This window comes from Physeter macrocephalus, chromosome 4 (genome assembly GCF_002837175.3).
Source record: "Physeter macrocephalus isolate SW-GA chromosome 4, ASM283717v5, whole genome shotgun sequence".
NCBI classification, from domain to species: domain Eukaryota; kingdom Metazoa; phylum Chordata; class Mammalia; order Artiodactyla; family Physeteridae; genus Physeter; species Physeter macrocephalus.
The window spans coordinates 67,893,423-67,915,098 of record NC_041217.1 but is presented as its reverse complement, the minus strand read 5'-3'; positions in this window follow the sequence as shown (position 1 = coordinate 67,915,098).

Genomic DNA, 21,676 nt, shown 5'->3' with positions numbered 1-21,676 from the left:
GACCCCAGCTTTTTCCATGAGTACTGGATGGTGGTCCACAGAGAAGACCCTTTAAATGGGTGTGAACTCCTCTTGAATCAGCAGCTTCCAGTTCTTGGCCATGCTGGGCTTTGTTTAAAATGTTAGCTGAATTCTTCTAACCCATTTGTAAGATAGGTCCTTCTTCCTCCTATGCTTTGTTACAGGTAAGCCAGTGCTCATCTCCTAGCTCTCCTTGCAAGCACCTATCTTTCCCTCTATTCTGTTGCATTGGTCTGTGTGTCTATTTTTGTGCCAGTGCCATACTCTTTTTATTACTGTAGCTTTGTAGTATAGTTTGAAATCAGGAAGTGTGAGACCTCTGGCTTTGTTCTTTTTCCTAAGGATTGTTTTGGCTATTTGGTATCTTTTGTGGATTTTTTTAGGATTTTTTTTCCTATTTCTGTGAAGAATGCTGTTGGTATGTTGATGGGGATTGAATCTATAGATGACTTGGTGTATATAGACATTTTAACAATACTAATTGTTCTGATCCATGAACATGGAATGTTCTTCCATTTGTTTATGTCTTCTTCAGTTTCTTTCAGCAAAGTCTTGTAGTTTCAGTAGTACAAATCTTTCACTTCCTTGGTTAAATTTATACCTAAATATTTTATTGTATTTGAAGCTATTGTGAATGGAATAGTTTTCTTTATTTCTTTTTCAGATGTTTCATCATTTGTGTATAGAAATGCAACTGATTTCTGTATGTTGATTTTTGTAGCCTGCAATTTTACTGAAATCGTTGATTAGTTCCAAAGGTTTTTTGGTTGAGTCTTTGGAATTATCTGTATACAAAATCATATCATCTGCAGATAGTGAAAGTTTTACTTCTTCCTTCCTGATCCGGATACTTTTTATTTGTTTGTCTTGACTAATTGGCCTAGCTAGGATTTCCAGTACTATATTGAATAAGAGTGGTGAGAGTGGGCATCCTCTTTGTGTTCCTGATCTTAGAGGAAAAGTTTTCAACTTTTCTCCATTAAGTAAAATGTTAGCTGTGGATTTATCATATATGGCCTTTATTATGTTGAGCTATATTCCTTCTATCCCCAGTTTTCTGAGGGTTTTTATCATGAAAGAATGTTGTATCTTGTCAGATGCTTTTCTTGCATCTATTGAGACAATCATGCGATTTTATCTTTCATTTTATTAATGTGGTATATTACACTTACTGATTTACATATGTTGAATCATCCTTGCATTCCAGGGATAAATCCCACGTGACTATGGTATAAGGTATTCCTGGCCTTGTAGAATGAGTTTGGAAGTATTCCCTTCTCCTCAATTTTTTGGAAGAGTTTGAGAAGGATTGGTGTTACTTGTTCTTTGAATGTTTGGTGTAATTCTCCAGAGAGGTCATTTGTTCCTGGGTTTTTCTCTGTGGGGAGGTTTTTGATTACCAATTAAATCTCTTGTTATTGATTTGTTCAGATTTTCTATTTCTTCATGATTCAGTCTTTGTAGGTTGTATGCTTCTTGAAATTTATCCACTTCTTCTAGATTATCTGATTTTTTGGCATATCATTGTTCATAATAGTCTCTTATGATTCTATGTATTTCTGTAGTCAGTTGTAATGTCTCCTTTTTCATTCCTAATTTTATTTGAGTCTTTTCTCTTTTTTTCCTTAGTCTAGCTAAATGTTTGTCAATTTTGTTTAGTTTTTTTGAAGAACCAACTCTTAGTTTTGTCAATCTTTTCTGTTGTTTTTCTGGTGTCTATTTTATTTATTTCCACTCTGACTTTTATTATTTCCTTCCTTCTGCTAACTTTGAGTTTAATTAGTTCTTCTTTTTCTAGTTCCCTGAGGTGTAAATTTAGGTGGTTTTTTGGAAATCTTTCTAGTTTCTTAATAAATGAATTTATTGCTATTAACTGTCCTTTCAGAACTGCTTTTGCTGCATCCCACATGTGTTGATATGGTGTATTTCCATTTTCATTTGCTTAGAGATCATTTTTATTTCCCCTTTGACTTCTTCTTTGACCCATTGGTTGTTTAGAAGTGTGTTGTTTATTTTCCACAAATTTGTAGATTTTCCAGCTTTCCTCACTTGTTGATTCCTAGTTTCATACCACTGTGGTCAGAGAAGATAGTTGGATTGAGTTAAATTTTCTTATATTTGCTAAGTTTTGTGTCCTATCTTATGATCTATCCTGGAGAGTGTTCCATGTGCACTGTAAAAGAATGTGTATTCTGCTACTCTTGGATGGAATGTTCTATATGTGTTTGCTAAGTCAATTTGTTCTAGTCCATTGTTGACTTTCTGTCTGGATGACTTATCCATTGCTGACAACGGGGTATGAAAGTCCCATACTATTATTATATTATTGTCTATTTCTCCCTTTATATCACTTAGTATTTGCTTAATATAGTTTGGTGCTCTGATATTGGGTGTATATATGATGTATTGACCCTTTCATAACTACATAATGACTGTCTTTGTTGTTTGTTACTGTTTTGGGCTTGAAGTATATTTTGTCTGATGTAAGTATGGCTATGCCTTTCTTTTGGTTTCCACTTGCATGGAATATCCTTTTTCATACCTTCACTTTGAGCCTATGTGTGTCTTTAGAGCTGAAATGAATCTCTTGTAGACAGTACATAGTTGGGTCTTGTTCTTTTCATTTTTATTTTTTAATCCATCCAGCCACTCTGTATTTTTTGATTGGTGAATTCAATCCATTTATCTTTAGCATGATTATTGATTTGTAAGGACTTACTACTGCCATCTTATCATTTACCTTCTGGTTGTTTTGTATGTCCATCGTTTCTTTTTCCTTCTGTTTCTGTCTCAAAATGGTGTGTTTTAAAGCTCCTTATCAAAAGTGACTAAGAGTTAGACCCTAACTATGACTAAGGTGTTACACAAGCAGGAGGCATGCTATAATGGCAGGATTTCTATATGTTCTTCTCATCACTACTTCAATTTGCAATCTTTCTTTTTGCTAAATTTTCACCACCTGTGATATTGGTATTTGTTTTCCCTGAGGCTGTACCGTTTGTAACACAAACATGATTTCAATTTTATGACTACCATAACACTTTATGGTGCAAACCTGCCTCTCTTAGCTGCTGTATTCTTCATTGTTTTCTCACATTTATGTTATTACTGCTTGATCTTCAGACCTACCCTGCAGCTAACCTGCAAATGTGTCTGAAATCAAATCCCTTTTTGATAAAATGATTTAGCTCTACAATTAATAATTACCTTGTCTAATACTCATACTTTTCCCCAATTTTAAATTCCAGTCACAAACTCAAAGCTCCTTTCTACTATACTAATACAGGTGAAAGACAGGACGTGTTTGTGTTGCTTTGTACCTATCTCTTGCATGTATCCTGTCTTCCCCATTATAATGAGAGTTCCTCAGGGCAAAGACTCCTGCCTCTATTTATTTCTTCATCTTCTCCTCCCACCATTAACCCATTTTATTTTATTTTTTATTGAAGTATAGTTGATTTACAATATTGTGTTAATTTCTGCTATACAGAAAAGTGATTCATATATATATATATGTATTCTTTTTTAATATTCTTTTCCATTCTGGTTTATCATAGGATATTGAATATAGTTCCCTGTGCTATATATAGTAGGACCTTATTGTTTAATCACCCCATTTTATCAGCAGAGAGTCAACACTGGGTGCTGACTGAGTCACTCAGTCTCCAGTTAATTGCTTCCCTGTGGGCAAGTTCTTCCTTGCACAGCATTTGGTGCTATTGCCAGCCTCAGTATCCAGTTGTCCCAGAAGACCTAGCTTCACTTCTGCAATTCTGCCAGGGCCCAAGTTTACTCCAGCCTGCCACCTGCTTTGCACCTTTGCCAGAGAAAATTCTTTTTCTGGGGTCCTCTACTGAGACTAGGGGCCACAGGAAAGAACAGATGCTAAACTGAGAACTCCCACTGTCTTCTTGTACAAAATAACTTCCCAGTTTCTAGATTGATAAAGTGACCCCCATGGAGGAACTTTTCCATAAGGCTCCTCAACCAGAAACAACACTAGCTTTATATTTGTGACATTACTCAACTGCTATGGTCAGAGGAGATCTCCTTTATTTATATTCTTATCCTTTTAGGGATCTGTCCTTTCCTAGCAGTCTGCCAACCAATGCTTGAGAGGAATGAATGATGGGAACTTCATTTTGGCAAGATTTGTTCCAAACTGAATCTGGACCCACCACTTCTCTGGATACCTTCCTGACTTCTCATCCTCCAGTACTTCTGCTCTGGATACCTGATTAATGGCCCTCTCTGGCTCCTCACTCTTCTTTCTCTCCAGGTGATGGCATGCCTCCTTCCTCATGGCACAGCACCTGCTTAGGATAGCAGTTATGGTAAGATATCTCTTGGTTCCACCCTTCTGTGTGTTGCCCCAAAGAGCAGCCTGCCCGGGTGTGACCTAGGATTCCAGCACTCTCTTGTCCTTGACAGGTTGTGGAAGATTGGTCACTCTCAGCCTAGGAATCACTATTGAAGAGAAAGTACAGTCTGGAGCCTTAACTGAGTAAAATTGGAAATGAACCAGTGTTTATCTTCATTAACATATAGTTTAATGACCAGGAAGAACTGGTTAGAACAGGAAGAGCTCTCAAAGAACATCCTATTATCGGCAAAAGAATAGACAAATAAATCACTGGAACAGAATAGAGAGCCCAGAAATTGACCCTTATAAATGTAGTCAACTGATCTTCGACAAAGAAGCAAAGGCAACACAACAGAGAAAACACAGTCTTTTCAACAAATGGTGCTGGAACAGCTGGACATCCACATGCAAAAAAAAAAAAGAAAAATCTAGACACCAACCTTACACACTTCACAAAAATTAACTCGAAATAGATCATAGACTTAAATGTAAAATGCAAAGCTATAAAATTCCTAGAAGATAACAAAGGACAGGGGACACAGGTTCGAGCCCTGGTACGGGAAGATCCCACATGCTGCGGAGCAACTAAGCCTGTGCTCCACAACTACTGAGCCTGTGCTCTAGAGCCCGCAAGCCACAACTACTAAAGCCCGCATGCCTAGAGCCCGTGCTCCACAGCGAAGAGTAGTCCCCGCTCAACGCAATTAGGGAAAGCCCACACGCAGCAACAAAGACCCAACGCAGCCATAAATAAATAAATAAATAAATTTATATTTAAAAAAAGATAACAAAGGAGAAAAATCTAGATGACCTTGGGTATGACAATGACTTTTTAGATACAACATCAAAAGTATGATTCATGAAACAAATAATTGATAATTGACTATTAAAATTTAAAACTTATGCTCTGCACAAGACTGTCAAGAGAAAAAGACAAGCCACACACTGGGAGAAAATATTTGCAAAAGTCATTTCTGATAAAGAGCATCCTGTCCATTCCCCTCATTTCACTGAGGTCCAGAGAAGCAAAGTGCCTTGCCCAATACCACACTGTGGCAAAGATGGCTCTGAAATCTGGTCTCATCTCTCCCTTCCTAACCTAGGTCCTCAGAGATAAATAGCCCTCTGTTGTCTAAGCCCCTCACTTTGTCATGGGTCTCTGCTTCCTGAAAAATAGCCCTTCCTCTCTCATATTATTTCTCTCTCCTTTCATCAAAATTCTTCAGCACTCTGCTGTTCTGAAAAAGAGTGACTGGTGAGCAGATCCTCACTCTGAAGTTAACGATCAACATAGCTTAGGGTATTTGCATTTCTAAAAGGTTGTTAAAGGTGACAATGCTTTAACGCAAAGACCTGAATTCCTAAAGGAAGTTTTCAGGCTGGACTGTTGATGCTAGTGTGTGGGCCTGGCTGAGCCCCATCAAACCAGAGCTTCTATAACTCCATCATTTTTTCTCCCCTCTTCCCTTCTGTGGTTGCCTTTCCTTCCAGACTTCCTCCTCCTTTGGGGGTCAGCGGTTGATTGTAGTGTTGCCTGGGTGTCTTGGCTCTTGAGGAAGTGGCTGTAACAAGGAAACCCTAGGAAGGACTGATAAAGCAATTACAGAGATCTGCTGATATGGTGGTCAGGGTATTAAGAAGACGAGAAACAGAACCCAACCAAGCAGAGAAACAAAGAAAAAAGCAGCTTCTAATTCAAGTGGCTGGAATCCGAGAGTATCTAGAGTGGGGTCAATTGAGTTTCTAGCATTTATCTGTCCTTCCCAAAGTGGGAAGGACACCATCCCCCACTGGAAGCAGTGGACTAGATTCTCCTAGTCTTCTTTTTTTAACTCACTATATGGCCCACACTGTACCTTTCATATCCATGACTCATTTATTTTGCAAGTGAAAGTTTGTACCTCTTAGTCTCCCTCATCTATTTCTCTCTTTGGCACCCTCCTCCCCTCTGGCAACCACCTGTCTGTTCTCTGTGTCTATGACTCTATTATGTTTGTTCTTTTGTCCTGCTTTGTAGATTCCACATATAAGTGAAGTTATATAGTATTTGTCTTCCTCTGACTAATTTCACTTAGCATAATACTCTCTCTAGGTCCATCCATGGTGTCACAAATGCAAGGTTTCTTTTTTTTTTAATGACTGAGAAATCTTCTATTGTGTATATACACCATACCTTCTTTAATCCATTCATTTATAGATGGACACTAATGTTGCTTCCATATCTTGGCTTTGTAAATAATGCTGCAATGAATGTAGGGGTGCATATAACTTTTCAATTAGTATTTTCATTTTCTTCAAATACCCAGGAGTAGAATTGCTGGATCATATGGTAGTTTTGTTTTTAATTTTTTGAGGAATCTCCTCAAATACTGTTTTCCATAGTGGCTGCACAATTTGCATTACCAACAGTGTATGAGGGTTTTCTTTTCTCCACATCCTTAGCAACACTTGTTATTTGTTGTCTTTTGATAATACCCATTCTGAGAGGTGTGTGGTGATATTTCATTGTGGTTTTGATTTGCATTTCCCTGATGATTAGTGATGTTGAGCATCTTTTTATGTGCCTGTTGGCCATCTGTAAGTCTTCTTGGGAAAAATGTCTATTCAAGTTCTCTGCTGTTTTTAATTTTTATTTATTTATTTAGTTAGTTATTTTTATTTGGTTGTACTGGCTCCTTAGTTGTGGCATGTGAACTCTTAGTTGCAGCATGCATGTGGGATCTAGTTCCCTGACCAGGGATCAAACCTGGGCCCCCTGCATTGAGAGTGCAGAGTCTTAACCACACTGCAGCACCAGAGAAGTCCCATCTCTGCCATTTTTTAATTGGTTTGTTTTTTTTTGTTTTTGTTGTGCAGTTGTATGAGTTATTTGTATACTTTGGATGTTAACCCCTTGTCAGATACATTGTTTGCAAATATCTTCTCCCATTTGGTAGGTAGCCTCTTCATTTTGGTGATAGTTTCCTTTGCTGTGCAAAAATTTTAGTTTGATGTAGTCCCATTTGTTTATTTTTGCTTTTGTTTCCCTTGCCTGAGGAGACATATCAAAAAAAATATTGTAAAGACCAATGTCAAAGAGTGTACTGCCTATGTTTTATTCTAGAATTTTTATGGTTTGTGTCTTACAGTTAATTCTTTAACCCATCTTGTATTTTTTTTTTGTATATGGTGTGGAAAAGTCCAGTTTGATTATTTTGCATATAGATATCCAGTTTTCCCAACACTATTTACTGAAGAGGCTGTCTTTTCCCTATGGTATATTCTTGTCTCCTATGTCATAGATTAACTGACCATGTAAGTATAGGTTCATTTCTGGGCTCTGTATTCTGTTTCAATGATTTATGTGTTTGTTTTTGTGCCAGTACCTTATTGTTTTGATGACTATAGCTTTACAGTATAGTTTAAAATCAGAGCATGTGATGCTTCCTGCTTTGTTCTTCTTTCTTAAGATTGTTTTGGCTGTTCAGGGTCTTTTGTGTTTCCATTCAAATTTTAGAATTATTTGCTCTAGTTCTGTGAAAAATGCCATTGATATATTAGTAGGGATTGCTTTGAATCTATAGATTGCCATGGGTAGTATGAACTATTTCACAATATTGATTCTTCCAATCCCTGAGAATGGGATACATCTTTCCATTGGTTTGTGTCATCTTCAATTTCTTTCATCATCTCCTAGTCTTTTAACTGTAATGATAAAGACTAAATTTGTTTGCCAGGTTCTGTATGAAACATTGTTAAAAACAACGGGCCCCAAATGGAGTCACTTATGCTAAATACCACATCATGAAACTGAGACTTACTGCAGTTTTGGCTCTCCCAGAAATGGAATCTTAAACCCGTCAATCAGGAATTGCCTAATAAGCACCAGTTAGGTAATCTGCCTGATAGACCCTTGCCATCCCTTAAAGGAAAGTAACCCTGCCATAACCAATCTGTTTTTTTAGCCTAGTACAACTTCCTTGTTCCTGCTCCTATCTGCCTATAAAAGTCTTTCATTTTGTACAGCTCCTCAGAACTCCTTTCTGTCTGCTAGATTGCATGCTGCCTGATTCATGAATTATTGAATAAAGCCAATAAGACATTTAAAATTTACTCTGTTGAATTTTATTTATTAACAGCACAATTTATGGATTTTCTCATTTAATCTTTGCAGCATTATATGGTAAGTAGTAATCTCCATTTTACAGATGAAGCAATGGAGCTTACAAGGGAAGATTAATATGTTTAAGATTACACAGCTGGTAAGGGATGAGGGTTTTGATCTGTGTCTGCCTGTCTACAAAGTCCATACTCTTAATCACTGGACTTTTCTGACTTTTGAGTTATTCATACATTTCCTATCTCCAGACATATACATTTTATTTTATTTTATTTTTGGGGGGTGAAAGTGTTTCTATTTTTCTTTCACTTTTTAAGGATATTTTCACTGGATACAGAATTTCTAGGTTGACACTTTTGTTTTCTTTCAACACTGCAAAAATATCATTATATTGTCTTTTGGCTTCCATACTGCCTGTTGAGAAGTCTGGGGTAAATCTTGTTGCTTCTTTGAAGGAATGTGTTTTCTCCTCTGGCTGCTTTACAATTTTTCTGTTTGTATTTGAGTTTAAAGCAGTTTTTTATTTTTTATTTTGTGCCTAGATGTGCTTTTACTTCAGACATATACATTTTAGATCGAGCCGTTCCTTTTAAAGAATTCTCCTTTCTCACTGGCATATTTCAGTTTTGAATAAATTGTGTGCCCCTATATTTATAATCACTTTCTTTTAGAAACATCTTGTACTTTGTTCTTTCTTTAGTTTTGTTGTTGTTGTTGTTTGTTTGTTTGTTTTTTCCCCCAGCTCTGATGGGAAAGAAAGGCTCCTCTGTTTTGCTTCTGCCAGGGAGGAAAAATAGTTTTCCCTCCACCCTTCTAAGGTCTTGACTGAGACATCCCCCCACCCTAATAAAAAAACAGATTAACAGGAGAAAAACAGACAGAATTTTAATAATACGCATAACTCCTCCTGTATACATGGGAGATACCCAGGAAAACTGAGTGACTACCTGAAATGGTCAAGCCATCACCTTAAATACTATCTTCTGCTAAAGGCAAAAGAAAGATTTTGGAGTTGGGGAGCCAGTTTTGGGAGGTTATCAAGAAAAGCACAGTAAAGAATAAGGTTGTTTTGCAGATTTAAGTCTGTGACTTCTCCATTGATAAGAGTTCCTTGTGATTTAGAGTCATCCTTCTCTTCCTGGTGTATATAGACACCTTATAGTGGAGATTTCCCTTATAAATGTAAATTTCCCTTACAGCAGGTAACTTCTCAGTTTTCAGAACTTTTCCAGTGTCTGCTGTTTCTTAAAAACAACCAGATCAAGATAATTCTTATGCCAAAGAAGCATATTTTGGAGTGGCATATTCTGCTCCCCTTCACAATGAATTACAAACAGCCAACTACTCTTTTCCAAATAATGCAAATGCTTAAGCTATAGCTAATCAAATAATTTCCTTGCTTTGCTGTCACCTTTTCTCTATAAAAGTCTTTCTCCAGGTTCCTATTTGTGGAGCACTCCTAACCACTTTCAGTTCATCACTGCCCAATTGGAATTGATTTTTGCTCAAATAAACTCTTAAAAAATTGTTAATACACATCAGTTTATCTCTCAATAGTTTGTGTGCAAATGAGGATTATGTAATTTACCTTCCAAAATTGTAAGTATTAGAGGTAATATATGTAAAGTGCCTCCTCCATAGTAAGCATTCATATGCTTACATACTAACTATTAATTTTGGTCTCTTAGTGTGTAAACTATATATTGCTCTTTGCTTTTGTCTTGTCAAATGACAAAACTAAAACAATTAAAGAACAAGTTTGATGATTTTTATTGAAGGAAAAGCAGTCTTTGGATTGGGGGTGTATAGTGCCTCACAAGAAGTGGAGCACATTTCCTGAGGGATTTTGGGCAAGAGTGTTGTTTTCTTTTTTATTTTAATGTTTTTTTTTGGACACGCAGGCCCAGCCGCTCCACGGCATGTGGGATCTTCCCAGACTGGGGCACGAACCCATGTCCCCTGCATTGGCAGGGGGACTCTCAATCACTGCGCCACCAGGGAAGCCCCTGTTTTCTTTTTTAATAAATTTATTATTCATTTATTTATTTTAGCTGCGTTGGCTTTCGTTGCTGTGTGCGGGCTTTCTCTAGCTGCGGTGAGCGGGGGCTGCTCTTTGTTGTGGTGCGCGGATTTCTCATTGCAGTGGCTTCTCTTGTTGCGGAGCGCAGTCTCTAGGCTCACGGGCTTCAATAGTTGTGGCACGTGGGCTAAGTAGTTGTGGCTCGCAGGCTCTAAAGCACAGGCTCAGTAGTTGTGGTGCATGGGCTTAGTTGCTCTGTGGCATGTGGGATCTTCCCGGACCAGGGCTCGAACCCGTGTCCCCTGCATTGGCAGGTGGATTCTTAATGACTGCACCACCAGGGAAGCCCCCAAGAGTGAGTTTTATCGGGAATTATAGGAGGCAATGTGAAAACAAGGCATGACTGGCTAGGAGGGCAGGTATTTTTCTATAAGGCTGGAAAGTCCTATTTTCTAGGAAAAGGTAAGCTAGTTAGATTTGAGTTTGAAAATTCTAGTTGATGTATTTTAGGTTTCCTTGATAGGTGTTTTCTATAAGTGCAGGCTAACTTAGATTTAAATCTGTGATGCGGAAGGCCCCTGGGGCAGCTGACATTTTTGTGGATCCCAGTATACTAATTAACTGTATCAATTCCCCCCATTTTGATCAAACTTTCAGTTGCACTGAGAGTATTGATCAAAACGTAAGGCATTAGCCTCACTCTAAGCTATCACTTCTTGTCGATATTGGAGTCAGGTTGACTCTCGCCACGGGTTAGTATATGGAGGTCTCAGTCCTTTAGTTGGCTGTTTTCTTCATCTCATTTTTGACATTCTAGGCAAAGGGAGATCATTTGTCTCATTGCCAGTGGCTACATATTTGCACTTAAAGCTTTTGAGACAACACAGCACACCAGGGAGACTATTAAAATGACTATAAGCAGAATAATTCCCACTCCAAAGCCACAGTCCCCATGGCCCAAAACAACTTATATCAAATAGATCAAAGAAAGACTGCATTGAAGAAGACAATTGAGGGCTTCCCTGGTGGCGCAGTGGTTGAGAGTCCGCCTGCCGATGCGGGGAACACAGGTTCGTGCTCCTGTCTGGGAAGATCCCATATGCCGCGGAGCGGCTAGGCTCGTGAGCCATGGCCGCTGAGCTTGCGCGTCCGGAGCCTGTGCTCCGCAACAGGAGAGGCCACAACAGTGAGAGGACCACATATCGCTAAAAAAAAAAAAAAAAAAAAAAATTAAAAAAAAATTTATTGGCGTATAGTTGATTTACAATGTTGTGTTAGTTTCTGCTCTACAGCAAAGTGAATCAGTTATACATTTACATATATCCACTCTTTTTTAGCTTCTTTTCCCATATAGGTTATTACAGTATATTGAGAAGAGTTCCCTGTGCTATACAGTAGGTCCTTATTAGTTATCTATTTTATATATAGTAGTGTGTAGATGTCAATCCCAATGTCCCAGTTTATCCCTCAGCACCCCCCACCACTTTCCCCCTGGTAACCATAAGTTTGTTTTCTACATCTGTGACTATATTTCTGTCTTGAAAATAAGTTCTTTTGTACCGTTTTTTTAGATTCCACATATAAGTGATATCATATATTTGTCTTTGTCTGTTTGACTTACTTCACGAAGTATGACAATCTCTAGGTTTATCCATGTTGCTGCAAATGGCATTATTTTGTTCCTTTCTTATGGCTGAGTAATATTCCATTGTATATATGTACCACATTTTCTTTATCCATTCCTCTGTTGATGGACATTTAGGTTGCTTCCATGTCCTGGCTATTGTAAATAGTGCTGCAATGAATATTCGGGGGTGCACGTATCATTTCAAATTATGGTTTTCTTAGGATATATGCCCAGGTGTGGGATTGCGGGATATGGTAGCTGTATTTTTAATTTTCTAAGGAACCTTCATACTGTGTATGAACCTTCATACTCCACAGTGGCTGTACCAATTTACATTCCCACCAGCAGTGTAGGAGGGTTCCCCCTTCTCCACACTCTCTCTAGCACTTATTGTTTGTAGATTTTTTTTTTTTCTGTACGCGGGCCTCTCACTGTTGTGGCCTCTCCTGTTGCGGAGCACAGGCTCCGGACGCGCAGGCTCAGCGGCCATGGCTCACGGGCCCAGCTGCTCTGCGGCATGTGGGATCCTCCCGGACCGGGGCACGAACCCGCCTCCCCTGCATCGGCAGGTGGACTCTCAACCACTGCGCCACCAGGGAAGCCCTGTAGACTTTTTGATCATGGCCATTCTGACTTGTGTGAGGTGATACCTCATTGTAGTTTTGATTTGAATTTCTCTAATAATTAGTGATGTTGGGCATCTTTTCATGTGCTTGTTGACCATCTTTATGTCTTCTTTGGAGAAATGTCTATTTAGATCTTCCATGCATTTTTTGATTGGGTTGTTTATTTTTTTTGATATTGAGCTGCATGAGCTGTTTGTATATTTTGGAGATTAATCCCTTGTTGGTCACTTTGTTTGCAAATATTTTCTCCCATTTTATGGGTTGTCTTTTCGTTTTGTTTATAGTTTCCTTTGCTGTGCAAAAGGTTTTCAGTTTAATTAGGTCCCATTTGTTTATTTTTGTTTTTATTTTCATTACTATAGGAGGTGGTTCAAAAAAGATCTGGCTGCGATGTATGTCAGAGAGTGTTCTGCCTATGTTTTCCTCTAAAGTTTTATGGTATCCAGCCTTACATTTAGGTCTTTAATCCATTTTGAGTTTATTTTTGTGTATGGTGTTATTAGGAAGTGTTCTAATTTCATTCTTTTACATGTAGCTGTCCAGTTTTCCCATCATGTGTCATTGATCTATATTTCTGGTTTTGTGCCAGTACCATACTGTTTTGATGACTATAGCTTTGTAGTATAGTCTGAAGTCAGGGAACCTGATTCATCCAGCTCCGTTTTTCTTTCTCAGGATTGCTTTGGCTATTCAGGGTCTTTTGTGTTTCCATACAAATTGTAAAATTTTTTGTTCTAATTCTGTGAAAAATGCCATTGGTAATTTGATAGGGATTGCCTTGAATCTGTAGATTGCTTTGGGTAGTATAGTCATTTTGACAATATTGATTCTTCCAATCCAAGAACATGGTATATCTCTCTGTTTGTGTCATCTTTGATCTTTCATCAATATCTTATAATTTTCTGAATACAGATCTTTTGCCACCTTAGGTAAGTTTATTCCTAGGTATTTTATTCTTTTTGATATGATGGTAAGTGGGGTTGTTTACTTAGTTTCTCTTTCTGATCTTTCATTGTTAGTGTTTAGGAATGCAAGAGATTTCTGTGTATTAATTTTGTATCCTGCATCTTTACCAAATTAACTGATGAGCTCTAGTAGCTTTCTGGTAGCATCTTCAGGATTTTCTATGTAGGGTATCATGTCATCTGCAAGCAGTGACAGTTTTACTTCTTCTCTTCCAATTTTGATTCCTTTTATTTCTTTTTCTTCTCTGAAAAAGTCTTAGCTGCGGCTAGGACTTCCAAAACTATGTTGAATAAAAATGGCAAGAGTGGACATCCTTGTCTTGTGATCTTACAGGAAATGCTTTCAGTGTTTCACCATTGAGAATGATGTTTGCTCTGGGTTTGTCATATATGACCTGTATTATGTTGAGGTAGTTTCCCTCTATGCTCACTTTCTGGCAAGTTTTTGTCATAGGAGACACTTTCTTAAGCCAAGTGGCTTTTTCAGTAATCTTAGGTAGCTGAGTTTCAACTTCCCCAGAAGTGTGACTCCAAGTACAGCAAGTGGTGTTGGCTAGAGCACAGACACCTTCTTTGGGTCTAAAAGATAATCAAGGTCTATTCTATTACAAGAACAACTTTGGCCAGAGAGTCTACAGATTATTGTCAGGCAGCTATTGCTTTGCCAGTAGCTTCTGTGATAACTTTAAGAGTTAAGGAGAGGTTCCTGATCACAGCCTCATTTACACTTCCTGCTAATCAGGGAAGTAGGAATCTGCCACAGGAAGCAAATTTTTTTTTAAATTAATTAATTAATTTATTTATTTTTGGCTGTGTTGGGTCTTCGTTTCTGTGCGAGGGCTTTCTCCAGTTGTGGTGAGCGGGGGCCACTCTTCATCGCCGGGCGCGGGCCTCTCACTGTTGCGGCCTCTCCTGTTGCGGAGCACAGGCTCAGTAGTTGTGGCTCACGGGCTTAGTTGCTCCGCGGCATGTGGGATCTTCCCAGACCAGGGCTCGAACCCGTGTCCCCTGCATTGGCAGGCAGGTTCCCAACCACTGTGTCACCAGGGAAGCCCAGGAAGCAAATTTTGAATCAGGAATGCCTCCTGGTAATTCTCAATTTATCTGTAATTTTAGTTGAGAGGAGCAGCCCAACGTGAAGCCTTGGTTTGATTGTGGACAGTCAGAGACATAAAGAGTTAGCTCAGGACATAGCGTCCTACCATTTCCCAATTACTTAAACATTGAGCTTCCCGTGCATGAAGGGGCACTATCCTCCACAGATAAAGATAAACCTGGGAGGAGCACAGATGGCACCACCGAAAAAGGTATTCCATGATGGAGAATATTGGAATAGGAGTGTAGAGTGATCAGCCAAGCCCTGGAGGTCAGATGATTTATGATTTAAGAGTTAAGGGTCTGTAGACTGCACAGAGAGTATTGTTCTGATTTCTCTTTGTTAGTTCTTATTTCTCTTTGTATTAGTTGTTAACTGAACGCAGAGAAATTGACTTACAGGGTCAAGGTTAGGAGTCCAACAGGATATAGAGGGTACTTCATTTGGTCCAGAGAAACTGAGGCATTGGAAATCAGGGAGACGTTTGTAACAGGCAGACTACAAAATCACCCCAGCATCATAGACCAACTGGGGTCTTTGGTGGCAAGCCCAATAATCAAATAGGTCTCCCCTTTTGCAAAAGCCCCAGAAATACAGATGCTAGCATTATCTTTACAAGTGACAGAAAGAAAAAGAAGAGTGGTGAAGCAGGTACAAAGGGGAGAAGGTATTTCATGATGATAGTGAAAGGACCAGGATTCTTTTTCCAAAGTCTCGGGTGGAAGCATTCTACTTCGTGAAATCAGCAGCTTCTCATTGAAGTAAACTTGATTTTGAGCATTTGTACAGGACCAGATGTCAGGTGGAACCTTTTCAGTTGTGAAATATGCATGCAAGATTTGATACCTTGTAATTTGGTAGCAGTGTCAGTGGTCAAGGATTCTTGGTAGAGTCCTTTCCATGAGTCTCACTTTTGCAAAAGCATTAGAGTAAAATAATAACTGTCTGTTAATGACAAAAGACTTAAAATGCCCATGGATAAAAATCTGATAATTCATTTGATAAGGAAATGTAGTGACTTCTGTGTTATACAATAAGTTAGGATGATAATTGGACACTGAGTGTATTGACACAATTCTAGAATCTTTAAACAATTTCTGGAATACCTGTATCAGTAACATATATCCATACACATATAACCTAAGAAGGTTTATCATCACTTATTTGACAATGCTTCCCATGTAATTTAGCATACCAAATAAACCTAATTAGTTCAACATCTCTCCTTTACAAGCTGAGAGACAAATCCCTTGAGAATTCCCAGGGGGTCTCTGGGAAATCTCAGTGTTACCTCTGAGGTAAAAAGTGCTGCATTTAGAATTTGATTTTGGGAACGTGTGAACATGACAAAAGGTTTGAACGTTTGACTAAATAGGATCACAGATCATTATGAAATAATACTTAATTATCTATTTAACTAAAGTGACAATAAAAGATTTTAAAGGCAAATGCAGAAGGTTGCATAGTTATGAACAAAACTTAGCTCTTTTAATATTGAGAAGACTGTGTTTTCTTAAGTAGTCAATGACCTGGTAAAGGCAACATGAAGCACAGGAAATTATTCTGGTAAGATACAAAATATTTGCTTTCCAGGTAGGTTATCAGAAAGATTAAAAAATAATAATAATAAACTTTCACAGCCTTTTATATTAAGAGCAGACCAATAGTACAATAAAACTTTTTTTTAACAGACAGAAGACCAAGTCTAATTTTGCCCCAGGATACTTTTTGATATTAAAATTCATTAAAAAAAATTTTAAATAGATCCATTCCGATCTTAGCCACACCTTCCTGCTTGACTACACCCAAAATTTCTTTTCCAAGAATCCTTTTCCACAAATATTCTCCAACTTTTTATATCCATTCTAGTTTTGTCCTGTTTTTAATTTTTTCTTTTTTTTTCCCCTTTCTCATTCTGGAATAAACATTTTACTTTAGGACAAAATTACTCTTTTTTCCCTAACAAGAACACATCTCCATGTCTTGCATAGAAATGTTTCCCTTATTATTTTTAGTAGTTTTATATTAATTATAATTCTTATCCTTAAGAATCCCTTGATTCCTAGTGAAAACTAAAAAGTAAGCAATTATGGACTGTCATCTGCCAATTCTGTGGATTGGCAAATTTGCAAGTACATTTCCTAATTTCGAAAAACATATTCTTCCTCATAGTACATTTTTTCAATGTGACACAAACCATGTTTACCAAGAGATCAAAATATCTCTAGTTCCTCTGTAAAAGGAAGTCAAAAGTAGATAAACCTATGTTCAGTACTTAATGTTTCAGTATTTTATCTTACTTGGAAATGATCTAGATATTCAACAAATATCCATCATTTAAGTTACCTTAGTGTAACTTTAGGATTCAAATAACCAAAGTAATTTTGGAAACTGTTTTTAAGTAGATGTACCATAAAGCATAATAATTGTTGAAAAGTTCACTTACAAACTTGTATCTTATTTACATATATTTAATTTACTTGTTCTGAACATTTATGTTTAGATTCCTCATGACAATTTAAGAGTCATTAAACAGCTAACCATCATCATAAGTTAGCTTTCTTGCTGACAAATTCTCTAACAGAGATAAAGTGAGCTTATTTGACTTTTAGTAAACCCAGGTAAAATAAAAGTATTGTATTTAACGCTGATAACTCTGAAGACATGCCTGTTGGAATTAAACAAATTTAAACTAGCTTTATTTTACAGAAGCTTATCTTACATCATGTGACCTTGGCAAACATTTGGGTTAATTTCTGTATTACTGAGAGTATAGTTGATTTATATAACTGCTTAAATTTCTTTAAGCCAATTAAGTTGAGCTCGTTACAAATTAATTTTGGCAGTACCACCTGAAGGTAGAAAAAACCTATGTATGTATGTATTATAACATATAGACATACATAAACATACAGACAGATGCAAACAGAAGTCTTACAACTTTCATTTTAAAATTTTAGTCATGAGACAGCTATGATAATACAAAACTCAGTGGTTTATAAAAGAACAGTTGGGTCAAAATTGTATTTCTGGCAGGTGGAATAAGTTAAAACTACCTGCTCAGATGGCTTAAATTTTTTACTAATATTTGTGAAGACTGAAAATTTTTCATGTATGTAGTTTCCAAATAGCCTTTCCTTTTTTTTTTTTCCTAATAAGGATTACTTCTCTGAAGTCTGAATTTCAAAGAAATGGCACAGAGAAAGAATGCAAGTTCCTCCAAGAAGGACTTTTATTTTCTATATCTAGAATTTTATGATACCTACAAGATTTTTGAGATGAATGGGGAGGTTTGGGAATTGGTAAAAAGGATAGGTTGGCTTTGCATTTTTTCTAGAGCTGCATTTCTGATCTTACAAGACAAGGACAGTTTTTTTCCTAATTAATTAATTAATTAATTTTTGGCTGTGTTGGGTCTTCCTTGCTGTGCGCCGGCTCTCTCTAGTTGCGGCGAGCAGGGGCTACTCTTAGTTGCACTGCGCGTGCTTCTCATTGTGGTGGCTTTTCTTGTTGCAGACCACGGGCTCTAGGCACGCAGGCTTCAGTAGCTGTGGCATGAGGGCTCAGTAGTTGTGGCTCACGGGCTGTAGAGCTCAGGCTCAGTAGTTGTGGCGCACGGGCTTAGTTGCTCTGCGGCATGTGGGAGCTTCCCAGACGAGGGCTCGAACCTATGTCCCCTGCATTGGCAGACAGATTCTTAACCACTGCACCACCAGGGAAGTCCCAGGACAGTTGTTTTTAATTCCTCAAAGAATTGGGTTGCAGCCTGAATGATCTCAAAGCATTGATCCACCCATCCAACTATATATTATCTTCATTTTGCTTCTTTATATCAGGGAAATCTTTAAGATACAAATCAAAAGAACGCTATGTTCTAGATTTGTAGGGTTTTTTTTTTTTTTTTTAGTATTTTCTTTCATTCAGCTTAGGGAAGACGGCCTTAAAGAAAGGTCCTATCAGGCTCTGAATATCAGCTTCCAATTTGACCGACTTCTGACCATAGAGCTGCTTAAAAAAAATCCTTTCAAATATCTTGTCAGGTTTCAGCTGGGAAAAATAGTAAATAATTCTGGCAGTGTTGAACAACCCCATGAACCCAAGGGCGTCCTGAAAGAGGGTACAAAAGATACGAACCCTCCCAAGGTCCAGAGTGACTTGCAGAGATAGCCACGAGAAAGAAGACTTAGACAATTCCCCTGAGAGCTGGCAAAAGTCAGCAGAACCCCAGAAGCCAATGGGGTGCAACCCTGTTTTGTGCTGATCTCAGCCTATCAATAACCAGTGTTGTGGTTGGACCAGCTCTTGGGGTTCTTATAATGATTGCCAGATGCCCTTCAGCAATAACCATCAGGAAACTTTGAAAAAAAAAGAGGCTCATTACTTATAACACCTGGAAATTACACAGCACACCTGGGGCCACACAGCAAGGTCATGGGGAGACAGAGAGTGCATGTGGGCCTGGGGTTCTGCTTTTATTGGGGCTGAGGGTGGGTCCTAGGGTTTGCGGGGCTCACTCTTTATTGGTGAATTTAAAACATAAGAGCAGGAATTTAAAGGACAGGATGGAATAAAAGAAAAACCTTGTAGACCAATTGGTCAGTTATTTAAATGTACCAAAATCTCTAAAACAAAGGAGCCTCAGTGAGTGGAGGTGGCCCGGCTCTTTATCTACTTGTGTGGTTGGTACTGTGTTTAGCTGAGACAGCCTTCTTTGAAAGGGCCGCCCCTTGAAATGGATGCCTTGGCAATCAAAGCTTAAGTCAGCCACTTGTATTGCAAAAAAGAAGAAAACTGTCATGGCTTACACTACAGACCCATATTTCTGCCTGGCCATATTTTGGGGGCCCTGACCGGATGGTTGCCAAGTCCAGTTCTCAACACAAAATGAGACAAACAGAAGAAAATAGCTGTCCCTGGGAGAGAAGAATTGACAACCAATAGGTACTCCAAAACCAAAATCAAAAAAGCCTGAATTTGGAAAAGAAAGGACCACATGAAATTTTATTTTCCTCTCTTGACCAGGCACTACAGAGATCTGGGAGACCTGACTGTGGTAAGAATCCTCATCCTTCACCAGCTTCTGCCAGTTTTTCCAGGATCCCTTCTGGAGGCTCTGGAGCATGAGGTATTTAGAGTGTAGCTCTGGTATCTATCAGAATTTAACAAGGGTTTCCATTAATCTTAGTTTTAGTGTCCCCTTGGCTGTTTAAGGGAATAATTGATAGCAGTTTACCAGAGACTCCCTCAGTCTCACCATCCCTGAGAGGGGCCATTTGGTGACCTTCCTTTGAGGGTAGATACAGGGTATCTGTAAGGCCGCTAACTTGGCAGACTTTTGTTTACAGTTCTACAGTCTGTTCGGAGTGGAAAGGCAGTTCAGACAGAGGATTAGCAGACTGTGGGTACTCAGGTAAAGGAGGACAGAGGGGAGTAGTAGTCACATCAGTCTTGTAGTCTTTTGTTTTAGGTACCTCTTGTGTCTTTACTTTTTCATTACCCTTTTGCAATGAATCTTTCAATGAAGCTCTCTGGGACTCTTGAAGCCTTTTGGAGGCATACCAATTAAAATAGGTATCCCATTCTGTTTGTTTGATTTGAGGACTCTTACTTTCAAGTGCACTCGTAAATGAGCCATCTTGTCTAACGGGAAGATTCCCTATAACGGCCGTTGTCATTCTAGGTTGTCTTAGTAAGATGTTGCCATTTTTGTAGATATTTATAGCCTCTTGGACCGCATTTATCAGACATAAAGTAGGCAGGTGTGCCAGAAGGTGGCAAGCTTAATTCTTTGATATTTGAGGGTCCCACTTCTGTAGCTAAGCCTTGGATCTCTTAGAGCCAAATTAATGCCTAATAAGGATGTGCCACCAGATTATGTGGTATTTTTTTTAAGCAAATTTATGTATTTATTTACTTTTGGCTGCGTTGGATCTTAGTTGCTGTGTGCGGGCTTTCTCTAGTTGCAGCGAGCGGGGGCTGCTCTTTGTTGCGGTTTGTGGGCTTCTCATTGTGGTGGCTTCTCTTGTTGTGGAGCATGGGCTTTAAGTGCATGGGCTCCAGGAGTTGTGGCACGTGGGCTCAGTAGTTATGGCTTGCGGGGTCTAGAGTACAGGATTAGTAGTTGTGGCACACAGGCTTAGTTGCTCCGTGGCATGTGAGATCTTCCCCGACCAGGGCTTGAACCTGTGTTGCCTGCATTGGCAGGTGGATTCTTAACCACTGTGCCACCAGGGAAGCCCTGATTACGTGGTATTTAACAGTGTACCTTGTTACATGGAAATTTTCCTGAGGTTGGCATGTGACCACTGTTGTTCTAACCCATTCCTTGACCAGCTTATCCTAGCCCAGGAGTCTGAGAGTGACGTGGTGAGCACTCAGTACAGTCCACATTTATTGTCTTAATTTAATTCCCCAAGTCCCTCAGCAGTTCATGCTGTGGACTTACCTCAAGCTTTGTGAGTTTCCTAATGGCTGCCATCATGGTTTCTTTTGCTTCAGGGGCACCTATTATTTTCCCTCATTTAAATAATTCTCCCTAGTTCAACCAGACTTACTGTTTCTGACCGCTTGAGCACTGTTCCTGAGATCTGTCAGTACCTCCTGAAGGTGCTTACACTGTAGCTCAGATGGGGCATAAACTCAAATGTTGTGGCCTACTAGGTCTCACCATGAAATATCTGAAGTCTCTCATACCCCAAATTTCCACCTAAAAGGATTAGAACAAACAAACTTGAGCTTCAAATGGGTACTATGTGGAGCTCAATCTAAGAGAATTTACCAGAGATACTGGAGAGCAGCTGGAGAGGTAGCAAACTACAGTGGCTCTGTAGGAACCTTCACCTTCATCTAGGAGCCAACC